Below are 11,869 nucleotides of genomic sequence, written 5' to 3'. Positions count from 1 at the left end.
TAGGTTAATAGCGCCAATGTCTTGACAATTTTGTTCAGGTGTATCAAAGTTAAAAGGTATAAAAAAAACACACACACAGAAACAGTCCTGCTTCTGTCTGGTCACTCATTGTCATTCACGATCGAGATAATGCGTTGCCCAATATTTCACGATCAATGTTTATGAAATATCAACAAAATTCAGTGCTTTTTAACACACTAAAGATTCAGTTTCAAATATACAATTATATATTGGAATATGGTCATTATAGGTACAAAACGTGTTCTTTTTTTTAATAAATTCCATAGACTTGTGTTGTGCCTTATGTGTTTTCTCCTAAAGTACTGCATATTGTATTTATCTAATTGCACAGTGTTATTAAGAAAGTTGAAGCATTTTGACAGACATATTTTTGTTTTCGGATATAGTCCGCATTTAGAAAACAAACCCAGATTTTTCACAGATTTTAAAGTAAAATTTCAATTAATTACATTCACGATCCGGTACCAGATCTTTCACGATCCTATCGCAATGCTTGACTACCGGCAAGTATTCTTTCACGATCATTTCTCTCGATAAACCGATTGACAGCCGTGTCAATGCAACCTTCAGTGTTAAATTGTTTGACATTTGGATTTCCTGTTCAACAATATCTATAAATATCCACTCTATTTATCTTATCACGTGTTTTAGCTGTAGGTTTGATACAAGGCGAGTATCTTTGGTGATTTTTTAATAATTGTGCAAAGTAACAAGGCTATATTTTTTTGGGGTAGAATGCAAAAATTGAGGGCTTTGATTTATTAAATGTTCGTACTGTTGAGTTCATGTGTTTCTTTTTTTTTTTTTGTCATAACTTTATTTTCTTTTAACGGTTAAAGTGTGGTTCAAACTTAAACTTTCATATCATGACTCTCTAATTACAATATCTCGTCGACACATTTTTATGATTATGTCTTAAAATGATTTAACATTAGAAAAATTGAAATATCTCGTCGACACATTCTTATAATTATGTATTAAAATGTTTTAACATTAGAAAAAATCAACAACACAAAACCAATAAATTATATTACAAACGTATTCATCATTTAAAGTAAAATCGGTATTTATCTTGGTAGTTAAAATTTAAAAGAATAGTTAAACACCTGTAACATTGATTTTTTATTTATATCATACTTGGAATAAATTAAGTTGTTTTGATCCAAATTACATTCCATGTTACCATTTTGATACCTCCTTTTATAGTAACTTCAGAAATGGTCCGTAATCTGGCTTCCTTTCCGGAATGATTCTTTGGTTTCCATGTATTGCCATATCAACCAGTAAACAACAACAAAAATGGCTCAGGTTGCTTGTTCAACATGTGATATATGTGTAGGAGGACCAGGGGATAACTATTGTGGACAATGCAAACAATTATTTTGCAATGGATGTAAAATATTACATTTACGGACATCAATGTCCAAAACTCATACATTTAAAAGTGGTCCTCACAACAAGCCGGATGTTAAACAAAATTGTACAAAACACGATGAAAATTTTATATACTACTGCATGGAATGTAATACTCCAGTTTGTAAAATATGTGCGATAAAAAATCACAAAACGCATGATTTATCTGAGATCAACGAATCAACCAAAGCAAGTACATCGGCACTTACAAAAAACTTTGAAACAAAGATAAGAAACCTTCAATCCAATATAGCAGAAATTAATCTTTTTCGGTATCATGTTATGGCAATCTCGACATCTTTCATATTATCGGCAATCTGTACATTTCGAATTTGATCCTACTGCCTAATACATTTTTTTTTTTATCAAGAACAGGACCTGCTTCTCAAAAATATAAGGCAATGATGTACGTTACAATGTAGAATAAATGTCACTTTTTCAGTACAATCCGCCTAAATGTTTAAATAGAATGCCTGCGACGTTGTTCATAGAATCACGATACTTTCAAATTCTTAGTACGTGTAAAAACGAATCGACCAACTACTTCATGTGACTCAATATTCTTAACAAATAAACAATTACTTGGGAAATAATATCGAAAAACGAACAAATGCATTTTACATTGTTAAAATAACTTCTTCAGCACGATCTTGGATGCCTGGGAGGGTCAATTGAATAAAAATGACTGAGCAAATGTATTATCCTAATTAACTCATGTACTTAAACATTAATTTTCTTCGAAATAATTATCCTCTTTTCATAAATCGGTGTAATTGTCAATTCGGCTGTCTTACATTGAAATTTGTTTTTTTTTTTCAATTCATTTACTAAAATAGGCATATACATATTCTGTTACTATTATTTGACGAAATGTCTATGACTTCCTTTTTCCCCTATTCGGACAAGGATATTCGAAATACGATTAAACACGGTTACGTTAAGGATTAGTGTTTCTCACGTGTCAAAGTCTTACATTGTCTTAATAGAGATTAAAGTATCGTTTACCTTAGAGGAGCATTGCAAATGATATTAATTGATTTTTCTATTAGCAAGATATCATTTCAAAAATTATTATACGCCCGTGTAAGTCATATTAAACGTTAAAGTTGTAATACTACCAAATCATAGTACGTCACATCCGGTTGCATACGCAAAAGGGCAACAAAAAATATTCCTTTGAATTTGACAGTTGTAGGGAATTAATCCTACATTTCATCGCAGTAACAAAAATTGGGTCATGAACGTATATCCTTGGTGTTTCTAACATGTCTAAGCACCATTATTTTTTTAATTTTGTCTTCTTAAAGAATATGTTGGAAACTTGAGGTTACATGGTTACTAAAGCTTGCACACAAGTAAACAAGAGGTAAAAAATTGATTGGTTTACTTCCAGTTATGGTTATTTTCTCATATGCAATGAATTGTTATGTGATAGTTTGTCTATAGTACTTGACAGGATAACACTTTACTCAAGTCAAGTATTGCTCATTTGAAACAAAGATAAATTCTGCACAAATTTTTGAGAAGTGTAAATTTAACAAAGCTAAGACTAATAGGGGAAAATCAATGGTGGTAATACACCTTATAAGCCTGAAATACTTGTGTACAGTTTTAGCCATCACTATATTGATTGCAATCCCAAAGGGAATCATCACATAAGTAGTCACAACTCCTGTGTTGACATAACATTTGATGATGATGATGATTATATTTTTCAGAGAAATTTTCAAAAGAAAAGAGAACATGAGACAACATAAAAATGACAGTTAAATTTTTTATTTTAATTTGCTCATCAATTTAACATACTGAATTACCCTCTATCACATTTTATAGTTCTGATATTCAGTAAATATACTGTCTTTACAATAGAACGCTTCTGATTTTGTTTATTTTTCGATTAGATATGAGGCATTCGTCAATCTGACATCATCTTAAGGATACACAGAACTAGCATAAGAAAGTCAGGAATATAACAGCTTTTGTTCATTCTTCTGATGTGTTTAAGCTTTTGATTTTGGCATTTGATTAGGGAATTTCCGTTTCGAATTTTCCTCGGAGTTCAGTATTTTTGTGATTTTACTTTTTACTACAACCAAGTCGATGTCAAGTTTTTAGAAGAAACTTTACTGCTGGTGGATTATTTCCAGAGAACATCATTAACTTGGTAGCTTTATGCATGCTGAAACCAAATAATACAAAGAACAAACCAGTAGGGACGTCGCCCGGGTTACCAAGGTCCTCTTTTGCTGCACGGAACACTGTAGCATTTGATTTGACGTATGTTCAGCCAGAAGGTAATTACTATTTTTAAAATTCAGATACTTTTCATATATTAAAGCCATGTTGCGTTAATATTTTCGACTGTTTACCTATTATTTCTTCTTGTAAACATAAAAAGGGAAAAAGGAGCACGTGGAAGACATGTGATATGTTAATCACAACTCCTGATTTTACGTCAAGTAATTTAATAGCTAAAGCGTATTATACTAAATCTTTCTAGCCTTGTGACTGTTCCACGGACAATGTAGTGTACGGAATATAATGTACTTTGTGTGGACTACATTATGTTGGTGAAACTCGACAAACTTTGCATAAAAGGATGAATCAACACCGGTCTGATAATAAAGATCCGCAATTCAGGGTTCTTTATGACCATTTTAATCAACCGGACCATGATCCTTCTTTCTATATGAAAGTACGCATCATCGAGAAAATTTATCACCACACAAATAGCCCTGTACTAAGTAATCTGTTCCGAAAAGATAGAGAAAATTTCTGTATAAGGGAATTAGGTACAGCAATGCCATATGGTTGGAATGATAATGTCAAAGGAGTAGGAAGTTTGTCAAGTTCTGCCTGCAGTGATGTTAATGTAATATGTTTATTTATTACTCCCTTACAACAACAACGTAGTCATGGGCAAAACATTACCATCGGCCTAATGTAAAAAAAAGTCTACTAATTCTAGATCCCCCTTTAGGAGGTTTTGTGACCTTCTTTCACATCTTCATCATCCGATAGGGTTACATTACATTAGAACTATTCTTTTTTCACAGCCTGTTAATTTTCTTAAATGTTTGAGAGATTCTGCACTTGCCAAAGGATGCTTCTTACATTTTCTCCAATATACAGACTTGTCAGTATAATTTGTGATGTAGCTCTTTTCCGTCTTTTCAAACTAGTAAGATCGAAACCTTTACATGAGGAAAAGAGGAAATTTCTTCCTGTTTACTTTACCAATAGAGGAATTGATGTAATCAACATCTGCAACGTTCTACATGACAAGGAGGTAATATCTAAAATTCTTTTTTATTTTCAAAATCATTCTGTTCCAATTGTATCCTACAGTTACACCAAAAAGCATTGCACCCGTAGTATTTAACTGTAAAAAAAGCATTGCAAGACCTTGATTTAAAACAATACCTAAAAAAACCTCTGACATGTGACTGTTCCCACTCGCCTTATAATTACAGCCCCTCTGGCTATGTTATTACTGGGGATCTAAACATAATTCAACATGAAAATCTCCGAAAGGTGATTCCTCATGGTCCTAAGTTTAGAGAACCCGAACACATCAATTGGAACGATAACTTCAACATAATTATGGATTCCATTGAGGACTACGCCAGAGCTTGGGCTAAACGAGAAGAAGTTGAACTGGACACTTTGTCAGAATGGGTCAAACAATCAGGTCTCTGATTAAACGTCACATTCATAAGTTGAAAAACTGTGTGAATGATCGACCAAAGTCCGATTTCAGAGACAAAGAGGCTGTGAAATGTCTATCAAATTGTTTTTTAAAAAGACCATAAACCCACTTATTCATGGTATGGTATCAATATTTCTGACCTGACACTACGTATTTTTTATTGCTTAATTCTTTAGAATTTAATATGCAATGTTTCGGGTTCTTTCGGGAGTATTCCCAGGTAAACCCTCATCAGAGGCCGACCTTTAGCTATTTATTTCGTATCTAGTATCATAGATAGATGTGTGTCTGTTTCATAACAGTTTAATTTATTTAATTTATTAACTACACGTGCATATAGGTCTACGTTGTAGCTAGTCTTTTTACAGACTAAAGAAACTGACCAAGTAGATCAGCACCTTTGGTTAATTATTCATATATATAATGAAAAGACTTATTGTCTTTATTCTCGTAATCTAATCTATCATAAATCTACACGAGATCTAATAGTTAGTAGTTATCAGTGCTATACTGTTGAATTCACACTAGACTGCCGTGTATGTTTTAACACCTATTTGATAATATACAAATGTCTCCATGTTTAACAATTGAAGAGGTTTGTGTAGATACCATGTCGGGTCTATGCATGAATATAACAGGAACCATTCTGTTTTCCCTTGTACGTGATCTCTTGAAATAAATCGGCATCACGTCTTTTTACATCTGTTTCACAGTATGATTGTATACTAAAGCCTCCCGTGGTGGGGTATTGTGAATCAATGTCTTCGGCTTAATGATTAATTATCATGTTGCCAATATTCCTATTGTTTTTTAAACCAATATCTGGTTTGGATTTAGATAGTTTTTTTTTTTAGTTTTTTTGTTGTTTTTTTTTTTGGCAATCGGATCTTTCCGAATTATATACCAAATTTTGTTATTACCGTGTTAAGATATTCAAGATATTTCTGCCACTTGTTTTCTAATATTTGGTTTCTTTCGAAGTTGCTGTCTGCATCTATGCTAAATCAGCCAAACTGTATTTGTAAGGGAGAAATCCGCAAGACATTTACACTTTAGACCGTATTTATACGTTTATCTTATAAGTACATGTTGCTATTGATTCTAAGAATTCTCGTACTTTCAGAAGGAATGAAAACAATGTACTGTTTCAAATAGTTGTTCACTTTGTTCACCTTCTTCATTAAATATATTAAATCCATCAATTCTCATTCTTTAGTGGAATTTAATATTATTTTCGTAGGGTATTTCTCTGTTTTATGTCTATGATTATGGTTAAATATAGCAATATCAGATATTTCCAGGGAGGCAACTCTGCCCATTGAAACGCCAACGATCTGTTGCTAGTATAATAGTATTACTTTCGTTGTTCATTGACAATCATATTTATTTGTTATTAGTTTCCATGTAACCTTCAACGGCTTGACATAATAATTATTATCGATATTAGTTGCTTAACGTCCTGTTGCCAATATGTTATGTATGTTTAGGACTGTGATATAGTGATGACATAAGGTTGTTTGCTAGTATAATAGTATAACTTCCATAGTTCGTTGACAATCATATTAATTGTAGTTAGTTTCCATGCTACCTTCTAAGGTTTGACATGATACAGCGATAAATTAACGATTTTTGGTTGCTTAGCATCCAGTGGCAAATATTTCATGTACGTTAAGGAATATGATATAGTGATGACATAAGGTTGTTTGCTAGTATAATAGTATAACTTCCATAGTTCATTGACAATCATATTAATTTGTAGTTAGTTTCCATGCTACCTTGTAAGGTTTGACATATAGCGATAAATTAAAGATTGTTAGTTGCTAAGCATTCAGTGGCAAATATTTCATGTATGTTTAGGACTATGATATAGTGATGACATAAGGTTGTTTGCTAGTATAATAGTACAACTTCCGTAGTTCATTGACAATCATATTAGTTTGTAGTAAATTTCCATGCTACCTTCTAAGGTTTGGCATGATACAGCGATAGATTAAAGATTGTTGGTTGCTTAGCCTCCAGTGGCAAATATTTCATATATGTTTAGGACTATGATATAGTGATGACATAAGGTTGTTTGCTAGTATAATAGTATAACTTCCATAGTTCATTGACAATCATATTAGTTTGTAGTTAGTTTCCATGCTACATTCTAAGGTTTGACATGATATAGCGATAAATTAACGATTGTTGGTTGCTTAGCATCCAGTGGCAAATATTTCATGTATGTTTAGGACTATGATATAGTGATGACATACGGTTGTTTGCTAGTATAATAGTATAACTTTCATAGTTCATTGACAATCATATTAGTTTGTAGATAGTCTTCATGATACCTTCTAAGGTTTGACATGATACAGCGATAAATTAAAGTTTGTAGGTTGCTTAGCATCCAGTGGCAAATATTTCATGTATGTTTAGAAATATGATACAGATAGTGGTGGAACAAGGTTGTTTGCAAGTATAATAGTATAACTTTCATAGTTCATTGACAATCATATTATTGTAATTAGTTTCCATGCTACCTTCTAAGGTTTGACATGAAACAGCGATGAACTAAAGATTTGTTGGTTGCTTAGCATCCAGTGGCAAATATTTCATGTATGTTTAGGACTATGATATAGTGATGACATAAGGTTGTTTGCTAGTATAATAGTATAACTTCCATAGTTCATTGACAATCATATTAGTTTGTAGTTAGTTTTCATGCTACCTTCTCAGGTTTGACATGATACAGCGATGAATTGAAGATTTGTTGGTAGCTTAGCATCCAGTGGCAAATATTTCATGTATGTTTAGGACTATGATATAGTGATGACATAAGGTTGTTTGCTAGTATAATAGCATAACTGCCATAGTTCATTAACAATCATATTAGTTTGTAGTTAGTTTCCATCCTACCTTCTGAGGTTTGACATGATTCAGCGATGAATTAAAGATTTGTTGGTTGCTTAGCATCCAGTGGCAAATATTTCATGTATGTTCAGAACTATGATACATATAGTGGTGAAACAAGGTTGTTTGCTAGTATAATAGTATAACTTCCATAGTTTTATAAAAAGACCATAAACCCACTTATTCATGGTATGGTATCAATATTTCTGACCTGACACTACGTACTTTTTATTGCTTAATTCTTTAGAATTTAATATGCAATGTTTCGGGTTCTTTCGGGAGTATTCCCAGGTAAACCCTCATCAGAGGCCGACCTTTAGCTATTTATTTCGTATCTAGTATCATAGATAGATGTGTGTCTGTTTCATAACAGTTTTTTTATTTAATTTATTAACTACACGTGCATATAGGTCTACGTTGTAGCTAGTCTTTTCACAGACTAAAGAAACTGAACAAGTAGATCAGCACCTTTGGTTGATTATTCATATATATAATGAAAATACTTATTGTCTTTATTCTCGTAATCTAATCTATTATAAATCTACACGAGATCTAATAGTTAGTAGTTATCAGTGCTATACTGTTGAATTCACACTAGACTGCCGTGTATGTTTTAACACCTATTTGATAATATACAAATGTCTCCATGTTTAACAATTGAAGAGGTTTGTGTAGATACCATGTCGGGTCTATGCATGAATATAACAGGAACCATTCTGTTTTCCCTTGTACGTGATCTCTTGAAATAAATCGGCATCACGTCTTTTTACATCTGTTTCACAGTATGATTGTATACTAAAGCCTCCCGTGGTGGGGTATTGTGAATCAATGTCTTCGGCTTAATGATTAATTATCATGTTGCCAATATTCCTATTGTTTTTTAAACCAATATCTGGTTTGGATTTAGATAGTTTTTTTTTTTTGTTTTTTTGTTGTTTTTTTTTTTGGCAATCGGATCTTTCCGAATTATATACCAAATTTTGTTATTACCGTGTTAAGATATTCAAGATATTTCTGCCACTTGTTTTCTAATATTTGGTTTCTTTCGAAGTTGCTGTCTGCATCTATGCTAACTCAGCCAAACTGTATTTGTTAGGGAGAAATCCGCAAGACATTTACACTTTAGACCGTATTTATACGTTTATCTTATAAGTACATGTTGCTATTGATTCTAAGAATTCTCGTACTTTCAGAAGGAATGAAAACAATGTACTGTTTCAAATAGTTGTTCACTTTGTTCACCTTCTTCATTAAATATATTAAATCCATCAATTCTCATTCTTTAGTGGAATTTAATATTATTTTCGTAGGGTATTTCTCTGTTTTATGTCTATAATTATGGTTAAATATAGCAATATCAGATATTTCCAGGGAGGCAACTCTGCCCATTGAAACGCCAACGATCTGTTGCTAGTATAATAGTATTACTTTCGTTGTTCATTGACAATCATATTTATTTGTTATTAGTTTCCATGTAACCTTCAACGGCTTGACATAATAATTATTATCGATATTAGTTGCTTAGCGTCCTGTTGCCAATATGTTATGTATGTTTAGGACTGTGATATAGTGATGACATAAGGTTGTTTGCTAGTATAATAGTATAACTTCCATAGTTCGTTGACAATCATATTAATTGTAGTTAGTTTCCATGCTACCTTCTAAGGTTTGACATGATACAGCGATAAATTAACGATTTTTGGTTGCTTAGCATCCAGTGGCAAATATTTCATGTACGTTAAGGAATATGATATAGTGATGACATAAGGTTGTTTGCTAGTATAATAGTATAACTTCCATAGTTCATTGACAATCATATTAATTTGTAGTTAGTTTCCATGCTACCTTGTAAGGTTTGACATATAGCGATAAATTAAAGATTGTTAGTTGCTAAGCATCCAGTGGCAAATATTTCATGTATGTTTAGGACTATGATATAGTGATGACATAAGGTTGTTTGCTAGTATAATAGTACAACTTCCGTAGTTCATTGACAATCATATTAGTTTGTAGTAAATTTCCATGCTACCTTCTAAGGTTTGGCATGATACAGCGATAGATTAAAGATTGTTGGTTGCTTAGCCTCCAGTGGCAAATATTTCATATATGTTTAGGACTATGATATAGTGATGACATAAGGTTGTTTGCTAGTATAATATTATAACTTCCATAGTTCATTGACAATCATATTAGTTTGAAGTTAGTTTCAATGCTACCTTCTAAGGTTTGACATGATACAGCGATAAATTAAAGATTGTTGGTTGCTAAGCATCCAGTGGCAAATATTTCATGTATGTTTAAGACTGATATAGTGATGACATAAGGTTGTTTGCTAGTATAATAGTATAACTTCCATAGTTCATTGACAATCATATTAGTTTGTAGTTAGTTTTCATGATACCTTCTAAGGTTTGACATGATACAGCATCCAGTGGCAAATATTCCATGTATGTTTAGGACTATGATATAGTGATGACATAAGGTTGTTTGCTAGTATAATAGTATAACTTCCATAGTTCATTGACAATCATATTAGTTTGTAGTTAGTTTCCATGCTACATTCTAAGGTTTGACATGATATAGCGATAAATTAACGATTGTTGGTTGCTTAGCATCCAGTGGCAAATATTTCATGTATGTTTAGGACTATGATATAGTGATGACATACGGTTGTTTGCTAGTATAATAGTATAACTTCCATAGTTCATTGACAATCATATTAGTTTGTAGATAGTCTTCATGATACCTTCTAAGGTTTGACATGATACAGCGATAAATTAAAGTTTGTAGGTTGCTTAGCATCCAGTGGCAAATATTTCATGTATGTTTAGAAATATGATACAGATAGTGGTGGAACAAGGTTGTTTGCAAGTATAATAGTATAACTTTCATAGTTCATTGACAATCATATTATTGTAATTAGTTTCCATGCTACCTTCTAAGGTTTGACATGAAACAGCGATGAACTAAAGATTTGTTGGTTGCTTAGCATCCAGTGGCAAATATTTCATGTATGTTTAGGACTATGATATAGTGATGACATAAGGTTGTTTGCTAGTATAATAGTATAACTTCCATAGTTCATTGACAATCATATTAGTTTGTAGTTAGTTTTCATGCTACCTTCTCAGGTTTGACATGATACAGCGATGAATTGAAGATTTGTTGGTAGCTTAGCATCCAGTGGCAAATATTTCATGTATGTTTAGGACTATGATATAGTGATGACATAAGGTTGTTTGCTAGTATAATAGCATAACTTCCATAGTTCATTAACAATCATATTAGTTTGTAGTTAGTTTCCATGCTACCTTCTGAGGTTTGACATGATTCAGCGATGAATTAAAGATTTGTTGGTTGCTTAGCATCCAGTGGCAAATATTTCATGTATGTTCAGAACTATGATACATATAGTGGTGAAACAAGGTTGTTTGCTAGTATAATAGTATAACTTCCATAGTTTTATAAAAAGACCATAAACCCACTTATTCATGGTATGGTATCAATATTTCTGACCTGACACTACGTACTTTTTATTGCTTAATTCTTTAGAATTTAATATGCAATGTTTCGGGTTCTTTCGGGAGTATTCCCAGGTAAACCCTCATCAGAGGCCGACCTTTAGCTATTTATTTCGTATCTAGTATCATAGATAGATGTGTGTCTGTTTCATAACAGTTTTTTTATTTAATTTATTAACTACACGTGCATATAGGTCTACGTTGTAGCTAGTCTTTTCACAGACTAAAGAAACTGAACAAGTAGATCAGCACCTTTGGTTGATTATTCATATATATAATGAAAATACTTATTGTCTTTATTCTCGTAATCTAA

The sequence above is a fragment of the Mytilus californianus genome, unplaced genomic scaffold (genome assembly GCF_021869535.1).
Source record: "Mytilus californianus isolate M0D057914Y unplaced genomic scaffold, xbMytCali1.0.p SCAF_9, whole genome shotgun sequence".
NCBI classification, from domain to species: domain Eukaryota; kingdom Metazoa; phylum Mollusca; class Bivalvia; order Mytilida; family Mytilidae; genus Mytilus; species Mytilus californianus.
Note: the sequence above shows the minus strand (reverse complement) of the source record.